We start from the raw sequence: 23,780 nt of genomic DNA, 5'->3' as shown, positions 1-23,780 counted from the left end.
TTCCTAACTTTTGGCAACGTTCACAAGCTTTACAATAAACATATGTATCATGAAAGATAGTAGGCCAATAAAAACCACATTGTAAAACTTTAGCAGCTGTTTTCTTACCACTAAAATGTCCTCCACATGCATGATCATGACAAAAAGATATGATTTTAGATTGATCACAGTTTGGAATGCATCTTCTAATTATTTGATCAGGGCAGTATTTAAACAAGTAAGGATCATCCCAAATAAAGTTTTTCACCTCAGAATAAAATTTAGATTTATCATGCTTAGACCAATGAGATGGTATTTCATTAGTGACCAAATAATTAACAATATCAGCATACCAAGGCAATGAAGAAATATACATCAATTGTTCATCAGGAAAAGTTTCAGTGATAGGAGTGGAATCATGTATAGTTTCAACAACTAGTCTAGATAAATGATCAGCAACAACATTTTCAGATCCTTTTTTATCACGTATTTCTAAGTCGAATTCTTGTAAAAGCAGGATCCAACGGATCAAACGAGACTTAGCATCTTTTTTCGATAAGAGATATTTTAATGCAGCATGATCAGAATAAACAATAATTTTAGATCCTAACAAATAAGATCTAAATTTCTCTAATGCAAAAACAACAGCAAGCAATTCTTTTTCGGTTGTGGAATAATTTAATTGAGCATCATTTAAAGTTTTGCTAGCATAGTAAATTACATGAGGTATTTTTTCAAGTCTTTGTCCTAAGACAGCACCTATAGCATAATCAGAAGCATCACACATTATTTCAAAAGGTAATTTCCAATCAGGAGGTCGAATAATGGGTGCCGTAGTCAACAAATTTTTTAATTTTTCAAAGGCAACATGACAATTATTATCAAAGACAAAAGCATTTTCTTTTCCAAGTAAATGGCATAAAGGCCGAGAAATTTTGCTAAAGTCTTTTATAAATCTTCTATAAAAACCGGCATGGCCTAAAAATGATCTAATTTCTTTCACAGTTTTAGGTGGGGGAAGTTTTGAAATAAGATCAACTTTAGCTTTATCAACTTCTATTCCATCAGATGAGATTACATGACCTAAAACAATTCCCTTTTTAACCATAAAATGACATTTTTCCCAGTTAAGCACAAGGTTTTTCTCTTTGCAACGAATTAAAACAAGTGAAAGATGATGCAGACATTCATCAAAGGAAGAACCAAACACAGAAAAATCATCCATAAATACTTCAAGAAATCTTTCAACCATGTCAGAAAAAATCGAAATCATACACCTTTGAAAAGTCGCAGGTGCATTACATAATCCAAAAGGCATGCGACGATAGGCAAAAGTCCCAAAAGGGCATGTAAATGTAGTCTTTTCTTGATCTTCTGGGGCAATGGGGATTTGGTTATATCCCGAATACCCATAAAGAAAACAATAATATGCATGGCCAGCTAATCGTTCAAGCATTTGATCAATGAAAGGTAATGGAAAATGGTCTTTTCTAGTAACATTATTCAGCTTTCTATAGTCTATGCACACTCTCCACCCCGTTTGTACTCTAGTAGGGATTAATTCATTTTTCTCATTTTCAACAACCGTGATCCCAGACTTCTTAGGCACAACTTGAACAGGACTAACCCATTGACTATCAGAAATAGGGTAAATGATACCTACGTCTAACAATTTTATGACCTCTTCTCTAACTACTTCTTTCATATTTGGATTTAACCTTCTTTGACATTCCCGAGAGGTTTTAGCATTCTCTTCTAGATGGATTCTATGCATACATATGGATGGGCTAATTCCTTTAATGTCTCCAATGGTCCAACCTATGGCTTCTTTATGTTTTCTAAGGACATTTAACAACTTATCTTCTTGTTCTTTATCTAAAGCGGATGCTATGATAACAGGTAAAGTTTCAGATTCTCCTAGAAAAACATATTTTAAATTTTCTGGTAAAGGTTTAAGGTCTAACTTTGGAGACTCAGAAATTGATTGAACATGATCTAAGGGTGAAAAAGGTTCAACTTTGGTTTCATTTAAGGGTATAGACTCTACCAAAGAATTCACATCATCATTAGAGTCATCAACATGCAAGTTCATACCAAAGTATTTTTCACAAAAATCAAGTAAGTCATTTCCACCATCTTCACATATGCTATCTATCATGTTAACTTCATGTATTTCCTCACACTCAACAGATTTAGCAACATTAAAAACATTCAATTCAACAGTCATATTTCCAAAAGATAATTTCAAAACACCATTACGACAATTTATGATTGCATTAGATGTAGCTAAGAATGGTCTACCTAAAATGATAGGAATTTGAGCATGCATATTTTCCACAGGTTGAGTATCGAGAACAATGAAGTCAACAGGAAAATAAAATTTATCAACTTTTATCAAAACATCCTCTATAATGCCTCTAGGAATTTTCACAGAACGATCGGCTAATTGAAGGGTTATAGAGGTAGGTTTTAGCTCACCAAGACCAAGTTGCTTATAAACAGAATAGGGCAATAAATTCACACTAGCACCCAAATCAAGTAAAGCTTTGTTAATAAAATGATCACCAATAATGCATGAAATTGTGGGACACCCAGGATCTTTATATTTAACAAGACTCTTATATTGAATAATGGAACTAGCTTGTTCAGTTAAAAACGCCTTTTTAGGAACATTAGTGTTTCTTTTAACAGTACAAAGATCCTTCAAAAATTTAGAGTAGGCAGGAATTTGTTTAATGGCATCTAAGAAAGGGATATTGATACTAACTTGTTTAAAAACTTCTAAGATGTCATTATATTGGCTGCCTTTTTTAATTGGAAGTAATCTTTGTGGGAATGGGGCTTTTGGAATGAAAGGATGGATTGGAGTTTCTTTGTTTGATGAGTCATTGAGATTAGAACTAGGAGGCTGACTCTTTTCTTTTTCTTTTTCGTTTTCAACCTCGGGTATGTAATCGGGTTTGACAATTTTCTTTCCAGACCTAAGAGTTGAAATTGATTTGACTTCTCCATTATGACTAGACTTTCCTATCTCATATTGGCCTTTTGGATTAGGGATAGGTTGACTAGGGAATGTTCCTTTCTCTCTATCAGCTAAAGCAGTGGCGAGTTGTCCTACTTGTGTCTCGAGTTTGGTAATTGATTGAGATTGATTTTGTAGGATTTGTTGAGTGGATTGCATAAATTGTTGTAAAGTATCTTCTAAGGAAGGTTTTCTTTGTTGCGGATATGGTTGATTTTGTGGGGCATGAGCTTGGTTTTGTGTGTTGTATTGGTGCCCTTGATTCATTTGGGGTTGGTTTTGTCTCCATGAAAAGTTCGGATGGTTTCTCCAATTTGGATTGTAGGTGGACGAAAATGGGCTATCATTTGGTTTCCCATAAGAATGAAGAGCATTGGCCTCCTCAGAAAAGGCTTCTTGGTAGGAAGGGCATGATTGGGCATTATGGCAAGGACTAGAACATATAGAACAAACATCTTTTCTAGGTTGAATTGGAGAGTTTATAGTTTGGCTTATGGCTAAAGCTTCTACTTTTCTCGCTAATTTGTCTAAGGATGTTCTTAAGTCTAATTCTTCTTTTACTTCATACCTTCCTCCTCTTTTTGGTGAATTAGTTGACCTAGACCTAGGATCAAAATAATTCCATTGTTGTGAATTGACAGATAAATCTTCAAGGGCGTCCCACGCCTCTTGTCCTTGAAATTTTAAAAATTTTCCAGTATGCATAGATTGAATCATTTGACGATTAGAGGGAGTCAAACCATCATAAAAATATTTTACAAGTCTCCATTTTTCAAAACCATGATGAGGACATTTTAATAATAAATCTTTAAATCTTTCCCAACATTCATAAAACTCTTCATTATCTTTTTGAAAAAACTCGGAGATTTCTCTCCTTAGACTATCAGTTTTAGACATTGGAAAAAATTTCAACAAGAATTTATTATAAAGTTGATCCCAAGTAGTTATAGACCCAGTGGGAAGGGAATTTAACCAAGCTTTTGATTTGTCTTTTAATGAAAAAGGAAACAATCTTAGTTTGACCGACTCATCAGAAAAATTTTGAAATTTAAATGTTGAGCAAATTTCTAAGAAATCTTTGACATGCATGTAAGGATCCTCTCTATCTAACCCATAAAAAGATGGCAATAATTGAATGATTGCTGGTTTAAGCTCAAAATGAGTAGCAGAAGTAGTAGGTAAAACAATGCATGAAGGAGCATTAGATGAAATAGGTGCAAAATATTCAAGCAAAGTTTTTTCAGGCACAACATTTTCATCAACAGGATTAGCAATAGGTTCCATGATGCTCAAATTTTTACTAACACTTTCAATTTCAAACAAAGATAAACGTCTTTTTACTAATCGTTTTTTAGAGTTACGTTCCCAATGATGCATACAATTTTCACAATCAAGGCAACAAGGATAATCTCAAACAAACAATTTTCTGATGTGGAAGATCAGTTAAAACCGCAACCACAGAGCATACTTAGAATTTTTAGAGATTTCACAACAATATAATTCTTATGGTTTACTTGTCCCCAGGCCTATTTGATTCCACTTACTCGCGCACTACTAACAACTCCCCGAGGTTAATTAGTAGAGGCGGATGGGAATTTTGGTCAAATTTCCTTTAAGCAAGAATTGCTTATGGTGAAAGGACAAGATTTAGGTTTTTTTTTTTTTTTTTTCAAGTATTTTTCACAATTATAGAATAATATGATAAAAGGTAAAGAAAAATAAGGCAAAATTAAATAAGACTAAAATTTAAGCAAGAGTAGGGAGGCATAGCATGCCATCAACCATAACAAAATTAAGGTAAAAACTAGGAGGCACAAGTGCCATCAACTTAAACATAAGATAGAGGACTAGGAGGCAAAAATTGCCATCAACTAGCTAGGAGGCAAAATTGCCATCAACTAGTAATTTGCGGAAATTAAATAAAATAAAAATTACAACAATATAAATAAAGAAAATTACAACAAATGTCAAGAGGCACAAGTGCCATCAATTAACAAAGATATAAAAGAAATAAAATTACAACAAAATTATAACAAAATTAGGAGGCACAAGTGCCATCGACTATAAAAATTAAAAGGATAGATAGGAGGCACAAGTGCCGTCAACTAAAAAAAAAAAACAATAAATATAAATATAAGTATATATTTTTTTATGGGTGGTTGAACCGTCCCAAATTTTTTTTTATCATTTTTTTTTATAGATTTTATAGATATATATTTTTTAGTTTTTTTTTTTTTAAGTGTAACAAAAATTAAAATAACTAGTAGAAGAATTCACTAACCTTGAGATAAATTCGTTTCTTTTCTTTTGCAACTCCCCGGCAACGGCGCCAAAAACTTGATGGACCCAAAACGGGTATGTTTAAAAATTTATATATCGCAAGCGCACGAATCGTCCATATAGAATAGTGATCGTAAGCAAGGATGTCGAACCCAAAGGAGTTGTCTAAAATCGAAAATGAAACTATTTTAAATCAAAAGTAATAAATTCTAACCTAGTTCCAAAGATTGATAAGTTTTAATATTATGAACATAAAATAAAAGATTGAAAAATAAAGCTATTTAAGATAATGAAAATAAACCAATAATGAGTTGAAAATAAGTGTTAAAAGAAAAGATTATTAAGATACTAGAATCCACAAAATGTAAGTTTAATAATATTTATTAGTATATTGATTCCCAAGTTTTAGTGATAGTTAAAATAATTTAAACTATCCTTTTCCAAAATATTTATAATTTTAAACACAAATTTCTTATAAAAAGTTAGGATTTTTCTTCACTTTTCAAAATTATAATTTCAAAGCATTTAGTGTAAATCAATCTAATGAAATAACAAATAAATCAATGAACATTATTTATAAGGCAAAACATAATATTTTTGTTCTAAGCATGGATGTGTACAATTTAATGACACATCTTACACAAAGAATATTATGTTTATGCACTAATGAAGAACAAAGTGTAAATATGTTCTAACAATCTAAAATACAAGATATTTAAGATGAAAGAAATATATGTAGAAGAAAAATCCATAAACTTTGTTGTATTACAAGGGAAATCAACATACAACATAAATATTACCTAGTTACAAGTTGCTTCATCATGATCTTAATAATCTTATGAAAAAGATTAGAAGCACATAACTAGAGTAGAAATTACAAAATAAAAGACATACATACTTGCAAAATGCTCTTGAAAAACCCAAATGGAAGATATAATGGTAGAGAGAAAATGAGAGAAAAAAGATGGTAACCAAAATTAAGCACCCCAAAATGGTCTTCAAAACCCTTATTTATAGCCAAAATGAGATTATTAAAATAATCAATTTAAATTAAGTAAATTGATTAAATTAATAATAATGTGGTAAATAGGGGTAAATTGTAGGAGTGATGATGATTTTGGGGTAAAAAGTGTATAGAAAATGGGTAAAAAGTGGCATTTTTGAATATAGGGGACAAGAGTACAAATTGACATTTTTATGGGCTCAAAATGCTGGTGGCATAGGTTTGGGCTGGCAAGTGGCTGCTGCAGGGAGGCTAGTTGGGCGTGGGGTTGCTTTGGCTGAAGAGGGCAGTGGCTTGGATGCAATGGACAGCTGGCGCAAGGCTGACCGTGGGAGGCTTGCCAGGCGTTGGAGGCAAGAGCTTCAATGAAGCAGCTGGGCCTTGAAGGAAAACTTCTGGGCCGTACGGTTGGCAGGCGTGAAGGCAGCAGGAGGTTGTGGCTTGCTTGGAGTTGATGCTGAGTGATGAAGAGATGACTTTGGTGGGCAGTACGGCTGGGAAGGAGCTGAAGCAAGGCTGACCGTGGGCCTGGGCCTGGACTGGGCCGAAGGTGGCAGTGGGCCTGGCGGGCCTGCTGAAGGATATGGCTGCCACAATTTGCTAGTTTCTCTACATAAATGCCACTTTTGTTTTCTTTTCTCTTCTTTCTTTCAAGCATGCAATATAATTCCTACAAGATAAAAATAAATTAAATAACAATCAAATATTTTCAATTATAAATAAATCATATTAATTATTTGAAAATATTGATTATAACTTAATTTAATAAAGCATTTAAGTTCAAAAGAATTACATTTTTAACTTCTAACTTAACAATACAAATTTCATATAATTAAATTACAACATATTATAATAAAATATCTATAAAAACATATAAAAATCTATAAAACTACACTAAGACTAATAAATTAAAATTACATAAAAACTTAATAAGTTAATTAAAAAACTCAAGAACTAAGCAACAATTAGCATATAAAATATGGTAAAATAACTCTATTTTGTAGAGTTATCAATATTTTTGTTCACTTATTTATGCAAGTTATGATTTTTGGTTTTATTCAAATGTAGCTGTTATGCTGCCCAATTTTCTAAAATATAAAGGGAATATGTTTCTTTCTTTTCATGTTTACCTGCATTTGGTTATACCGATGAGAGCCATAGTGATCATGATTGGCGCAAGTTGTTGTTTCACGACCTAGTCTCTGTGTCATCATAGGTAGATCAGGTATCCACTCACCTGTAGGTGTAAAGACCTAGCATCTGTATACAGGAAGTGTTCTGAGCCTCCCCCTTGTGGTGGTTATCAGGTCCGGCTACTCGGTTTAGGATGTCGGATTTTCTATGGTGGGTAACGAGAACTAGGGATCTAGTGGACGGTGTGATGTGCACTTGTAGCTATGCTCTTATGATTATTTTTGGTTTCTCTATTTTGGTTTATACATGATGATGTATGTTTTGTTTTCAAAGCTAACCATGCAGGGGTTGTATTAAACTTTTGGGTCCTATGTTATTAGTTGTTTTCCTACTGGGCTTTATAAGCTCACCCCTATCTCTCCCATTCTAGGAGCCTAGAGATGCGAACGTGGAAAAGATGAATTATCGATGGAGCCAATGTATTTAGCCTATTTCTATTTCGTGTCATTGTCTTATCTTTTGAGCATTATATATGTATTTGACTTCGAATCTAATGATCGGTATATCTGAATGAGCTATGAAATAGTTAGGGATGAGGAATGGTGAATGCTAAGTATTATTTTGGGTGTTTATGACTTATTAAATTTAACTATTTGGTGATTACATAACTGTGGGAATATTATTGTTTTATGTATAATGATAAGTGATCATACTTTTATTACTAATATTTTTATATATAATTATAGGAGTTATTTCATTATTTTAACTTATAATTATAGTACGATTTAATATAAATTAAATGATCATTTATAAAGACTATTTTTCAACGAGGGTCAAAGTTTGCCACCCAAGTTATGGATATTACAAATCTGCCACGGCCTAGGGCTCGGGTCGTGACACTACTTCACTAAAACACACAAGTTCTCAACATTCCATTCTCACCGCAACACACAAATTCAATTTTAGAACCTACTTTACTATGGATGAATATTTAAGATATTCAAACTTCTCTAATAAGATAATATACTTACCTCTTGCAATTAACAATAACCAAGAAAATAAATAATTGGAGCCTGCAGGAACATTATGATTAATGATACATTAGTTAAGCATTGTCAGACTATATATATAATCTATTATATATAAAAAGAAAGCCAAGTTTGAACAGATTTTGTATTAGTGTTATTATAATGGCAACAAACTCTTTGCAATCTTATATACACGCTTATGCAACTTTCGATTATGTGAGATTTTAAATTTCTAGGCATGATGATATGATTATAAATTTTTAATTATGTATATGCCTATATTATTTAACAACAAAATAATTTTAGTATAGATCCATATAAAATCCATATCATGAAAACTCATTCTTTTTAAGCTACAACTATTTAATTTATATAATAAATATAAAAAATAAAATAAAATAAAATATATATCAACCAAAACATTGTTTAGTTTTCAAAAGAAACATATAACGTGGATTAAGTGTTTCTAGTAGTGATATATGGTCATACAGAAAAGAAACTTTAAATCAACATAGAATATTCAAAAGTAGAGTAGATCATGGAATACAAGCTTTTGATAATGCAATATATCTCAATATTCTATATATGCCATTATATAAATATAAACTTTAAGATTATATATTCGAAGGACTTGACAGACTTGACCTCAGAGACAAAAGTCTCCCCATTCCTTTAACAACTTCATCCACAACCACATCATCCTTAAATTTGACTATCACCAAGTGTTTAAACTCATCCATATATATTGACCTAGCTTATGTATTTATATTAGCCTAGCTTTTATTAGCTTTGTTGTTTTAGGTCTCTTTTAGGCACAGATATCATTCTTTTTGTATGTTTTGAGTTATTTTCTTTGAGTTTTTCATCGAAGTTACAAACACTCAACACGTTCATAGAACCTCTTAATTCATTGTAGAAGAAAGCAAAGGAAATGAGAGTATTCTTGAAGGTTTCGGTACAAGAACAGTCCGAAGGAAAAACGTAAGTACAAATCTATTTTGTGATGATTGTTCTCTTAGATTTTGTGTGCAAAACTCATGAGAAATGGTTTGGTTGTGTTCATAGCGTTGTGGACTAAATTGAGGAGAAGAAGAAACCACCAGGAACTAGGCACAGTAAGAGGTACAAACCCGTACATTTCCTTCGTAGTTTTACGATGCCAATTTGTTTTTTCGTTTCTTAGACTTGGTTAAAAATTCTGGGCTGTTTTGTATAGTTTAAATCACTATGTTGAGACTAGAAACATACATTAATGGGTTGGGGATAGTTTACTATGTGTGATCTTGAGGATTGAGAAGTTTTGGTGGTGGCTAAGGTTGGTAGTGATGGCTGGCCGTGAGTATGAGGGTTACCAATTGGGTGGTCATGTGTGGACGCCGATGGTGGTGGTTGTGGTGGCTGAAGTGATGATCATGGTGGTGTAGGGGGTGAAACCATGACTGCTTTGGTAAGGGACCTTAGGTCCAAGCAAGTTTGGGTAGACAAAGTGGCTGGCCAAGATGCAATATAGAAGAGTGTTTCAATTCATAGAGCAATTGTGGGAGTTAATAGTATAGTAACCTGAGACATGGTGACTTTTATTTGACTGTTATGGCACTATGAAAGACTGAGAGATTTTAGCATATTGTTTCATTTGAATGAAAACACTACCCAGTTTTCTTCATAAAATATATATACGACATACACAATCCTGACCCCAACCTATATACGATATATATATATATATATATGAATAAATATGGGGTGATTGAAGAAGAGGTTGACTTGACCGAAGACTGCTGGTGAACCACAATGGGGGCTTCCGAACGGAGTTGAGGTGAGAGTCGCTATTGTGACCAGAGTTGAGGAAGGAGAACTGCTGGGTCGCTGGTGGAATGAAGAAGAAGAGAAAAACGCGTGGTGTACAGAGAAGAAGAAGAATAATACGCGGGATACTTCAACTTTATTTGAGCTTTTATTTTCTATGCCCTAATTTTAACATGGTAAGTCAGTCCATTAGCAACCGACTTATGATGCAACATGATAAGTCTGTTCTAGAACCGACCTATGATGTTAAAATTAAACAACATATAATTTTAATATATTGATATTTTATTTTAAAATTATAGATCTCCAACTTATTTAATTTATTTTTTTCTAATATTTATAAATATGTAATTTATTTAATTTAATTTTAAAATATATAATTTAATTAAAAATTTAATTTATCCTATGATGTTTACATGATACGTCTGTTCTAGAACCGACCTTTAATGTAGCATGAAAAGTCTGTTCTAAAACTAAACTATGATGTTAAAATTTAAAATTATAAATCTCAAATTTATTTAATTTATTTCTTTTTTAATATTTATAAATATGTCATTTATAAATTAAAATATTTTCTTATTTATAAAAACTAAATTAAAATTTTTTGATTCCTAATAATTAATTAATTAATATTTCAAAAATGATAATATATGTAATATTAATAAGTATTTATATTTTTTAATACTTATTTCACACCCAAATAAATTATATTTATGTATTGTTTAAATAAATTAATATGTTTTAAAATTCCAATAATCTAAAAAAAATTAGAGCATCTTTAATAATATATTTTTATAATTACATGGCAGGTCTGTTCCCACACAACCGACCTACCATGTTATTTAAAAAATTATTAAAAAGATACTCTAAATTGTTTTATAAGTTTTTATTTTAAATTACAAATACTATTAAATAAAAATATTTTCTTATTTATAAAAATTAAATTAAAATTTTTAATTATTAATAATTTATTTATTTATATTTCAAAAATTATAATATAAATAAAATACTAATAAGTATAATTTTTTAATACTGATTTCATACCCAAATAAATTATATATATATATGTATTGTTTAAATAAATTAATATATGTTAAAATTCTAATAATCTAAAAACAAATCTTTAATAATATATTTTTATAATGACATGGTAGGTCTGTTCCCACACAACTGACCTACCATGTCACATGAGAAGTCATTTCCCACACAACTGACCTATCATGTCATTTAAAAAATTATTAAAGAGATACTCTAAATTATTTTATAAAGTTTTTTATTTTAGAATATTAATACTATTAAATTATAATATTGTCTTGTTTATAAAATATAATTATTTTTTTATGTTACAAATAATTGATTAATTTAATTCATTTATTTATATTTCAAAACATTATAATGTAGATTAATTAATATAAATTTTTATATTTATTTCATACACTAATAGCTTATATATATTTATAGTTTAAATAAATTAATGTATTTTAAAATTCAAATAATGTAATATAAATAATAATGTGACATGCTAAATCGATTCACTTAGTACCGACCTACCATGTGAGAAAGGTAGGACATAGTAGGTCGGTCCACACAGAACTGACCTAGCATGACAGCATGGAAGGTCAGTTTTGCAGGACCCGACCTACTATGACATCTATAATCATGGGAGGTCGGTTCAATGTGGACCAACATATTATGTCCACATGGTAGGTCGGTTCCCGGACAACCGACCTCCCATGCTTACCTTTGACATACATGATAGGTCGGTTCTGTGTAAACCGACTTATGAACATGTGTTAAGTTGGTTTAAGCAGAACGGACCTCTCATGGTCGATGGCTGATGTCCAAATTGCAGTAGTGACATTGTAAATACAATATACATCCCACTAACTTTTGGAATTTTTTTAAATAATATACAGTTATGAAATCATGGTTTAGATATTCTGTTGCACCCGTGTCTGTGTTTCTTATACGCGTGTGCAACAGAAATGTTTGAACCCTATCTTCGACACCTTAAATATTAAAAAAATTTCAAAAATTAGTGAGATGCATGCTCTAACTACAATGTACACAGTCATATAAAAAATTAAGATTCTAACTATCCATATATTAAAACCTCAAAAGGGTACACTAGTAGTCTCCTTTTAGGGGGGACTACTGTAAAATTTTCCAATATTCTTAACCAATTATAAAAAAAATAAATACTAAAAATACTTAAGACTTAAAATGATTTTAGGAGGGATGTATGAATTAGGGGTGTTCATCGGTCGATTTGGGCAGGTTGGGTGGATTTTCAACCAGTCCAAACTTAAAATCGAGCTGGCACTGTCCAATCCGTAACCCGTCCAATGAAAAAAAATAACTTCAAATTGACTATCATGTTGGGCGGGTTAACCACCCCAAACCACTGTTTAATAAAAGTTTTAATAATTTTCTATTAGTTTTGAGCTTCTAACTTAAATAGTTGTTACGGTTTGAAATGAAGGCTGAATTTTTCGGATTGCGTTGTTTATCGATTTTTTTTCATCTTGGTTTAAGAAGGTTATTCAGGTTGTAAATTTTTTTGAATACCCTGGTGTGAATTGATATTGTTTTTTAATAATATAAAACTCATCCCAATAAATAATTATACTTTAAAAGTAATGAAATCTGCACACACATTTTACACCAAAATATTACACATATGTGATGAGTTTTTCAACCAATCACATTGATTTAAGATAGGTCCCGATAAGTTAAAAAGACTTGCTAAATAAATGTGTAAAATATTTTCGTGTAAAATTTGTGTACACATATCATCACTCAATTTCAGTTTTAAATTAACTTTTATCTTAATCATTGGAAACTATGGAGAATTAAATCATCAAAAACTTAGTAAAATGTAATAAATAGTTTTTTTATCAATATATATATATATTTTTTATATTTTTATAACTTCTTTAATGTCTTTATTTTTTTTTTTAAAAAGATATAGTGTGAGATTATTTTTTTCAAAATATAGTTTAATTTTAATATTAAAAAAATACAATGTCTCAAATATACACCATGGACAAACATATGCTAAATATTTATTAGAAACATAAAATATATATATATATACTGAAAAAAAAACCTAAAATAAACTAAAAAAGTACCAAAAGTATACCATAGGAACCTAGTATGTTCAAACCAAAATTTAGAAGCTCTTTAGAAGAAGTAAAAAAGAAGTTCAAATCATCTTCAACCTCATTCTTCTTTCTCTGTCATAGAAAATGATCCAAATTCAATAGAACCGACATTGTTCTTGTTGACCATAAATTTGGACAACAACACTGACACACTTTTATGGCAGAAGTTCTCAAACTCAAGATTAGATGAATAAGGTCCAAGTGAGTTTTTTATGCCTGAGAGAAGAATAAAAATTTAGAGAGCTTTTCTGTACGTAAAGTGTCCATGAAAATGAATGATAGACTTATTGAGCCTTTTTATCACGAAATATACATTAAGTTGATTTAAAAAAAAATACATTTAAAATTGATATTTTTGGATTAAGTTGCTCGAGTTCTGCATCTTTGAATTTGTACTTGACCAGCAACACAATGATCAACTTTATGTATAATCTTGAGTCTCGATCAGCTATATATCAAATAGTAGTATTCTTGTCATAACGCGCCTGGAGCATATTTGTCGTTATCCTGGTCGTAATATTCAAGCAACACCAATGTCGTATGATGTTTTCTATTGCCACGTGTCATATAAGAGTGTCATGTCATCAAGTTGATTTTTAGGATAACCGATCTGATAATTAGTCTCAAATCATTAACATTCCTTAAAAATCCAACCCATATATTCTCTATTTCGCCTAAACCCTCATCTCATTTCTTAAAAATACGATCAAAAAGCTATGACGATGGGAAAAATTTAGGCTTTCATCGTTCAAACCCTTGAAGTTCAAAAGAGTTTAGACCAAGAGTAAAAAGTGAATGAATGGTCTGAGCAACAACTGGTGGTAGGGGTAGTTTACGATGAAGATTGATCGATCGATGATAAATGAAGGGTCACGAAGCAAAATGGGTCAAAGGGTTGATGAAGCTAGGTGGATTGTATTGTCCTCATTCATTTGGGTCACCCTCACCTTTTGGCAAGCACCAACTCTTTTGCCCCATAAAAATGAAAAGTCAAAGAAATTAAAAACATAAAATTGAAAAATAAATGATTCATCATATAAAGAGATATTTATTTAAAACCATTGATAATACATAAATTTCTCTATAAAATATATATTGTTGAATAGTTTTTTGCTAACAAATAATTAAATAAAACCTTAAAGAAATTTAGATGGAGACACAGAGATTTATGTGGTTCAGATTATTAATTAACCCTAGTCCACGAGTTGATTGTATTAGGCTTTGAGAAGCTTGGGGGTTCAATCTTTTATGGAGTTCAGGAAACGTTTTAGCAGTGCTCTAATTACAAAAAACCAGAATCATTTACAATGTGTGCCCTAACCCTATTTATAGATGGTTAAGGAAAATTAATTCCCGAATGGGGATTTATTACAAATATTATCCCTTAATGGGTTATTAAATAGACAATAAATAATACATTCTAGTAATCAATACGTTGATGGCCCAGGCATATCACAGTGGGCTCAATTATGAGGTTTCAACCCACTTCTTTTGGGGGGTAACATGTCTCTGACAGTGTCAGGGGGTAGCTGCATGTTTTCCAATGTCAGGCGACATCGTGAGACATCTTTCTTGTTGCTTGTACGAAATCGACAACATGCCTTATGTTACAGTGACCATGAAAAGGCTGCTTATGGTCCAATGTCGTTGTGCATGACATCTAACAATCCTTCTCTAGGCCCAAAGGAAGGATCTCGCTGGCCTGAAGGACTTGTGTGGAGGAGATGTGAACAGGAGAGATACTGTAAGTAGTCCTTGGGAAGTAACCTTCCACGACGACATGCTTCTCTGGAGGCAGTGAACGATCAATAATGGGGAAAGCCTTCCTTCCGGGGGACTCTAGGTAAGTTCTCTAGCTCTTTCAGATTCCGTGTACACTAGATTACTCCTAATGCATGCCACATGTCATTTGGTGAAAACACGGACAATATTTTCCCCCCAAGTCTTCACTCATCCTCTGAAGGTGGAGACTTAGACTGAGAGGAGTAATCGTACGGGACATATTCGGGGGGAGACGTTTGGGCTTCCTCGAGGCCTGACATTTTTAAAAAGGTCACGCTATGTGTTGAATCCCTATTGCTTGGCTTGTTAATCGATGTCATTCAATGAGGGGTCTTTTCCACTCCCAAGACGTAAAATCCATACCCGAGGCGTCTTTTCACATTGTACCTGAGACGTTCCTTTCCCATTTTTTGATCATGATCCACGACTTGGTAATCACAACCGTTGGATCATGCTCGAGTACCTACTCCTTAGCTGATCAACAGTTGGGGATTGATTGCTTCCCATCCAAGTTCGAGAATATAAATTAAAAAAAAATTCCTCACGCTCTTCACTTTTTCTCTCAAGACATTATCCAATTCTAGAGCTTAAAAACCATTCCCCTTCATCAAGAACACCTTCATCGAACCATAAACCCTCTGTTAGTGATCTTGGAAGGTTGGGGAGAATCCAGTTACTTTTGGGTCAATCATACAAAGTATTTCCACGTTCGAACTCGCTACAACATGTACAGGAGCTTCATCTCAAGTAAGTTTCTTTCATCCTTTATGTTTTGAGTTCTTGTTGTTTTTTAGATTTTTGTTTAGTCTCGTAGGATATTGGGATTCAAAGGTTATTTTTACCTCTTTTAGTATCATTATAGGCCGCAACTAGTGTTAAAACTATCTAAAATGGATCGTTTAATCCCTTTCGTGTTTTTTCGCATTCTAGGCGCTCCACCAGATTCTGGGAAATTCCCAGATTTTAGTGATGTTCTTGAGTTCTCCGATGGTGTCTTCGGGGGCCGACCTAGGGTTCCAGTGACACCCTGTTCCCTTATAAATTTCTTCTCTCCTCCGTTCCCCAACCAATTGTTTTAAGGATTCTCGTGTTTTGGCCATCTTTCTTTCGGTCTAGGCACTAACTGCTTAGTTCTTGTTTTAGATGTATGAGGAACTTCGTGAACTACACCAACAAGGTTTCTAACTCTCTACCAGGAGATTTTTGCCATGGCCCGAGAAGGAGACAAGCAGCAGGAGGAAAGGTGGGTGAAGGCCCGAGCACCATCACGGGAGCTGGTGGTAAGAGTCGCTTCAGCCACTGAGAGGCGACCTGTCCAGAGGGGAATGTCAGAGGTGGAACTGAATGAAGCTCCCATTCCTTACCCCACCCAATGATACGAGGCCACGGGATTTGAGGCGGAGTAACTCCCCAACAAACTAAAGCATCCCCTTGCCCTGGAGCGCATAATGCAACATTATGGGATCGAAGAAGAATTCTTGGTGCGCCTTTGACGGGAGTCGGAGAGAGCGCACTGCAGTGTGCACGACCTCAAAGCATGGAGCCAGTTGCACCTAATGGTCGGAGTCGCGCTACCCCTACACCAGTACTGTTAGGATTTATGCCCTAAAAGCATGTAAAGGAGTTTACTGCTATAAAGTGATGCCCTTCGGGTTGAAGAATGACGGTGCCACCTACCAAAGGCTCATGAACCGTATGTTCAAGGTGTTAGGATTAATGCCCTAAAAACATGTGAAGACATTTTATTGGTTTTAAATAAACGTACAATTTTATTATATATATATTTTTTTTATCAAGAAAGAAATATATTAAATAAAACAAGATTACAATCAACAGTTCAAATGAGAAGAACCACCCACAGCCTATAGCTACTGAATGAACTCAACCAGCCGCAACTTAGAGGCTTTAAGCTTTTGACTTACAAACCTTAACAATCTAGCTTTTAGACACATAATAATCAATGCATCAATTTTCAAAACAGACATAGAACAATGGTTAAATATACAAGAGTTCCTATTGATCCAAATATAATAGACTGTAGCTGCAAGAACATCAGCAACTATTCTTTGATGAAGCCCTCTAGGCCTCCCAACCATCCAAATAAGCCAATCTGAATATGTAGAAGGCCATATAGCAGAACCTAACCACTTGCTAATCTGCTTCAGCACCTGTTGCGAGAAGGAACAATCAAAGAATAAATGGTCATGCGATTCAGCTTCTAAGTCACAAACAAGGCACATAATAGACTCCACTTGAACTTGGCAATGAACCAAATTATCCCTCGTAAGCAAATGACCTAAGAACGACTGCCATAATATGAATCTATGCTTCGGGACAGATAGATTACACTAAACAACCTTAGCAAAAATAGCCTTATCCTTTTGTATCAAGTGATTGTACATTCTAGAAATGTTCAGCTTGCCTTTGGTAACCGAAGCCACCAAAGCATCATAAGAAAAAACATCTCTCAGCTTAATTAGCTTCCTCCAATACCAGCTCACATCTGCTTAAGGATGATACTGCCAGAATTCATGCCCTTTGAGATAGACAGCAGTTGTCCATTTTACCCATAACGAATCTTGTTTAGACGAAACAACCCAAATGTACTTTGCCAGCAGAGTTGTATTCCATTTAGCCCCCTCTTTAAATCCAATACCCCCAAAATTCTTGGGTAAACAAACCTGTTCCCAGGAAGAAAGATGAAATTTGCTCCGATTACCATTGACTCCCCAATAAAAGTTCCTACACAACCTATCAATGTCATGTATAACTCGTTCAGGAAGCAGAAAAATACTCATCTAATACGATCTAATACCTAACAAAACCGAATGAATCAATTGAGATCTCCCAGCGAATGAAAGATGTCTGCTAGACCAAAAATGAAGATGACTTTGAATCTTTTTAAGGATCAAACCACAGTCCTCCGCTTTCCATTTAGTAGGCCGAAGAGGCAACCCCAGATATTTTAAGGGAAAGGATCCCTCCTCAATGTTAACACAATCCAAAATGATCTTCTTTTCATTCGTAGGAACTCCACCAAAGTAAATTTGGGATTTAGATAAATTCACAATAAGACCCGAATCCTGGCTGAATTTACTAAACCCCACCTGAAGAATTTGAACAGACCTGAGAGACTCTTTACAAAATAGGATTAGATCATCCGTAAAACATAAATTGACAAGGTACAGTCATTTACATTATGGGTGAAATCTGAACTCCTTGTGTTGAGAAGCCTGAATAAGCAATCTAGTAAGATACTCCATGACCAAAACAAACAGTAGATGAGAGATAGGATCTCCCTGACGTAAACCTTTCTTCCCACAGAAACCCCCATGCAATCGACCATTCAATAACAGGGAATAGGAAGCTCCCTTCAAACAAACCATAATCCAATGACTAAAGTGACTAGGAAAATAGTACGCTTTCAAAAGGTCCTCCAAAAAATACCAATCAATAGAATCATAAGCCTTGCTTAGATCCATTTTTAACATACACCGAGAAGAAATATTTTTCCTGGAATAATCCTTAAGAATATCTTGGAGAATGAAAATATTATGCGCTAAAGATCTATTCTGTATAAACGCACCTTGATTTTGATGAACAATCAAAGGAAGAACTTTGGCCAATCTCACGCATAACATTTTCGAGATACACTTATACAACATGTTGCAACAGGCAATCGGTCTGTAATCAACAGCTTTGGAGGGTGAATCAACCTGAGGAATAAGGGAAATTATGGAGCTGTTCAACGCATTAGGCAGACGTCCAGTAGCAAAAAAACTCAAGATTGCATTGGCTATCTCATCCCCCAAATTCTTCCACAAAGCTTTAAAAAAATCCGAGCCAAACCTATCAGGACCAGGACTCTTAACAGAATGAATACTAAACAGTGCTGTTTTCACATCCTTTTTGGTAAAAGGTTTAATTAAACCAAGTTGTTGATCCAAATCCAAAATAGCACCATTTTTGAAACACTCCTTCTGAATTTGAGTAGTAGCCGAACTAGGACTGCCCATAAATCCCTTAAAATGGTTAATAAAATAAGCTATTACATCTTCATAACTATCAACAAGCATTCCATTATCATCCATGAAAGATGTGATTCTATTGCCACCTTTCCACTGTTTTAGACTAGCATGAAAATAGGAAGTATTTTCATCTCCAAATCTAAGCCAAGTGTTCTTACTCCTTTGCCTGAGAAAACACTCATACATTTTAGATTGACGAGCAAACTCAAGGCAAGCTTCTTTTTCAGCTTGCTGTAAAACTAGCGAGTATGGATCCTACTGAAGCTTAAATTGAGCTTGCTGGAAGTTTTCCTTGGCAGCTGAAAACTGTAAATTAACATCTCCAAATGTCAGCTTATTAAACTTATGTAAAACAGCCTTCAATCTGGTCATTTTCTGAACAATTCCCATAAGACCAGTACCAGAAACCGGCTCAGACCAACTAGATAGGAGAGTACCTCTAAACTCCAAATTATTCGCCCACATGTTAAAGAATTTAAACGGTTTAACCCCTGAAACCTGAACAATCGCAGTCTTGATTACACAATAACAGTGATCCGAAAGAACATCCCAATTAAAACGAGCCTCAGAATTAGGAAAAGCGTCAATCCAAGCTTCATTAGTGAAGACCCTATCCAATTTAGAAAATATTCGGGACCCTTCAAATTGCTTATTAGACCACGTATAATGGGCACCAATCTTTCTCAATTCAGTCATCAAGTTACTAGCCCTCCAATTACAAGCATCTTCCATTTCCAACTTCGTAATAAGATGACCTCCAATTCTATCATCAAAGTCAAAAGCAGCATTAAAATCCCCAACCACTAACCACGGTTTGACAGGAAACATAAGTGAAGACAGAGCCAACCAAAGCCTCTTCCTTTCCTCAATCAAATTTTGACCATAAGTAATTGTCAGGCAAAATTCCTGAGGAACCCCCATAATCTTCACACAGCAGTGAATAAACTGATCCTCAACCCAGAGAACCTTAATCTTAGCATAATCAACTTTCCACACCAGTAAAATTCTACCTTCTATAGCCTGAACATTGGAATAATCCCATCCCCGAAAAACCATTGCCATCATTTCCTCAATCCTAGGACCCCTAGGTTTTGATTCAATAAAGGCTCCTAATCCAATTTTATTGACACGACAAAAGTCAAGAAGTGACCTATGCTTATTCCTTTTATTCAGACCCCTAACATTCCAGCACAAAATGTTGCTTCCTTCCATTCGAAATATTGATATCAACCTGTCCCTGTTTTGTAACCTCCACTTGACTCCCCTGTAAAACACTATACTGATTATTCTTCCTTGGCTGAGAAGCAGCAATCATGTACTTAGTACCATCCACCCTTTTTGGTGTGTTCCAAACCGGCTCCTGACCAGCCGTAGAACAACTATTCTCCTTCAATGGAACAAACTGGGTTGTCAAACCTGCCTCTGTATCAGTGGAATTCTTAGCCAACTTAACAGCATTTGGGTTAGGTACCTTCTGTTTACTCACATCCTCCACCTCCACAGAACCCGGTTTCACCACCTTTTCCCTCCAAACAGATGTCTGTTCCCGTTTACAACAAGAAGCCAGATGTCCTAAGATTTTACAAGTTGAACATCTGGTAGGCAACCATTCAAATTCAATAGGCTGCTCCATCAATTGTCCACGTTCATTAAGAAAGCTAATAGTATGAGGTAATTTCTCAGATATCTCAACATCCACAAGCACTCTAGCAAACTTCACCATAGATCTCTCCTTAGTAATCTTATCAATCATCATAGGTCTACCAATGGTACTAACAATGGCACTCAAACATTTGGTGCCCCAATATTGAAGCCCCAAATCAGGTAAACGAATCCAGACAAGTACTGATTTCACTAACCTCAGAGTATCTAAGTCAGTCGACCAAGGCGTCAAGATGACTGGCTTCCTATCAAAATGAACTACCCCAGATTCTAAAACCAAATCACGAGTAGCTTCATCACGAAACTAAACAATTGTGTAACCTGCATTCATTCTAGCAACCCGTTCAAGGCCAAGTTTTCCCCATAACCTTCTAACAAACCCTTCAAAAACTGCAACCGGAGGGTTGGCTCCAAGAACAATACAAACCAATGCCGAGTTCCAAAATGAAGCCTCCACCTCTATCTCCTCTATATCCACCCGCGCAATCAATTTCCCTTCCCGGACGATCGGCTCCTCATATGTCAATCTAGATCCTCCCTGATTTGCCAAAGTATCGTGAAATTTGGCCCATTTTCCTTTGCTTGATCCTGATACGCCAACTCTTCCATATCCTTTGCCATCAAAGTTGCTCCGGTAGTGAAACCCCTAGTTTGCGAATCAAGATTATCAGAACCATCTCCTTCGCTATTCATTGGAAATTCAGCAACAGAGTCTACAAAAATTTTCTCCACCGAATTCCCAATGTCCAAATCCTTGTGCTTCAGTCCCACATCACTCTGAACCTTGGATGCAGGAATCGCGATCTCAGGTGACCTAGATTCAGGATTCTGAGTTTCCTTCTTACGCCTCGCCATGGAGAAGAAGAGAGCAAGTCGCACGCCTCTGCATTATATTTGAATGTTATAATTATTGTTTGAATAATTTATATGAATATCAAGAAAATTTCATATTCATTTATGAGGATATGATCTTGTATTAGTACGAGAGAATTAAGATTATATACAATGAATAAAATAGTCAGTAACATATTAAAGTAAGAAATCTATTACTGATGTGGATAGACATCTTGATAAATGTACAGTATATAATAGAGATTATATATGATAGGATCGATATGAATTAAAAATCTTAATTAACTTACTGTTTTCCATAAAGATTTAATTCTTATTATAATAGATGATCATTTATAGATCAGTCTAAATCTTGAGTAGTCATGAACTTCTATTTGTGCTTATTAGATCTTTTGATTCACTCGTCACGGTTTCTTAGTATATGTAACGCCCTAGTTACCCCAGAACAGTTACGGTGAACCAGAAATTTAACTCGCTACCCGAGTCCTTTGGTTAAAAACGTGCTTCTAGGTATTATTAACAGGCTAAGGTGGAAAACCAATCAAAAGGAAAGGATATATTTTATTTAAAACATAAAACTATTCATGGGCCCATCAAAAAATTTACAAGTTATTTACAACTCAAAATGGTCATTACAGTTTCAAATTTACAAACCCGCCGACCTAAGCGGAAAAAATAGGGTAAACCCCTTAGTCCCTCTGAGAACTCCTTGGCCGTGGTGTTCAAGCAGCCACATATGTACCACATAGCACCCATGAGCCAAAGCCCAACAAGAAAAACACAATATAGCATGAATATAATATCAATAATGATCATAATATTCATTTAGGACTTTCAGTCCAAACAGACGAGTCACAGTTGAAAAGTCACCAAGGTGGGTTCCATTCCCTTCAGCCATATGACGATAGGGTCACCTGGGCTTTATAAATAAGTGATCCTTTCACTAGCTTATCAAGATAGGTGCTCGATGAACTAGTCACCAATATAACCTACCACATGACCATAGAGTCATAACCATGGGATTCCGCTCCCTAGCCATGTGACAACTGCCACCTAGGCCTTAGGCCCTGGCTCTGAGTAACTAGTCCTAAACTAGTCAAGCACTTATAAGTTTCATCGACCTTAGGGTCGGTCCAACATTAATGCTCCTAGAGTCATTCAAAGCTAATATCGATTAGATCTAATCTTTTATTGGCCCTGCGTACAGGACGCTTATGCCGTTTCTGACTCTTAGGTCAGTAATACGCGACCAGTGTTGTCCCTGACTAATCAGTGCCATACACAAGTAAGCAAGCTCTGGTAAGCATTTAATATGCAATGAATGTCCACATTTATCAACCAACATGCCTCAACAAAAATCATGCATGTCATATACACAGGGTGCAGTTTTCTTACCTCTGATTCGAGCGAGAATGAATAAAAGAACGACCCTTGAGAATGATTTGACTTTTAGCCCTATAGCGATCACCTAGTCATAACCAAATATAGGATACCATCAATAAAATGAATAACAAAGGTTCCCGAACAAAGATCTAGCCTCCGGGACATCGAATCCCATTAATCCGGGTAGTAGGAACAATCCCGAGGCCTAAAACCAAGTTCCCGAGATCAAAACACTCAAACGGCCTCAAAATCCTACCTGAGCCGCAACCCTAGCACCTTGAGCTGCGGCCCCCAGCCAAACCAGGAGCAAGGGCCACGGCACCCACTACCCAGTGCCACGATGCCCAGACATGCCAAACTCCACCAGCTGCTTGTTTGAGCTTGGGCCGCGGCGCCCAAGAACAGGGCCGCGCCCCCCACCCAGAAACCAGCCAAAAACTCGATTTCTCCCATCCTAAACCTTCCAAAAACATACCTAAACACTTCCAAATCCAAAATTCAAAGCTCCTAAACTTCCCATTGATCCAAAATCATCAAATCCTGAGGTTCAAATGAATAAAAAACTCAACGATTCACAAAATCCAATTCAAAGCTTAGAAACTCTAAAAACTCAAAACTTAGATTACCTTTGATTGGGTTGTTTCTCATCAAATCCTT

At 34.6% G+C, this 23,780-nt stretch overlaps 1 non-coding gene across 1 annotated transcript; it reads left to right on the top strand.

Annotated features, from left to right (window-relative positions):
* Positions 1-3,776: 3,776 nt before the first annotated feature.
* Positions 3,777-3,883, top strand: LOC133807601 (small nucleolar RNA R71). The gene has a single exon (XR_009879504.1). It is a non-coding gene; the product is annotated as a small nucleolar RNA R71 (small nucleolar RNA).
* Positions 3,884-23,780: the final 19,897 nt, after the last annotated feature.

This window comes from Humulus lupulus, chromosome X, assembly GCF_963169125.1.
Source record: "Humulus lupulus chromosome X, drHumLupu1.1, whole genome shotgun sequence".
Classification (NCBI taxonomy): domain Eukaryota; kingdom Viridiplantae; phylum Streptophyta; class Magnoliopsida; order Rosales; family Cannabaceae; genus Humulus; species Humulus lupulus.
Note: the sequence above shows the minus strand (reverse complement) of the source record. Positions and strands in the feature narration are given on the sequence as shown.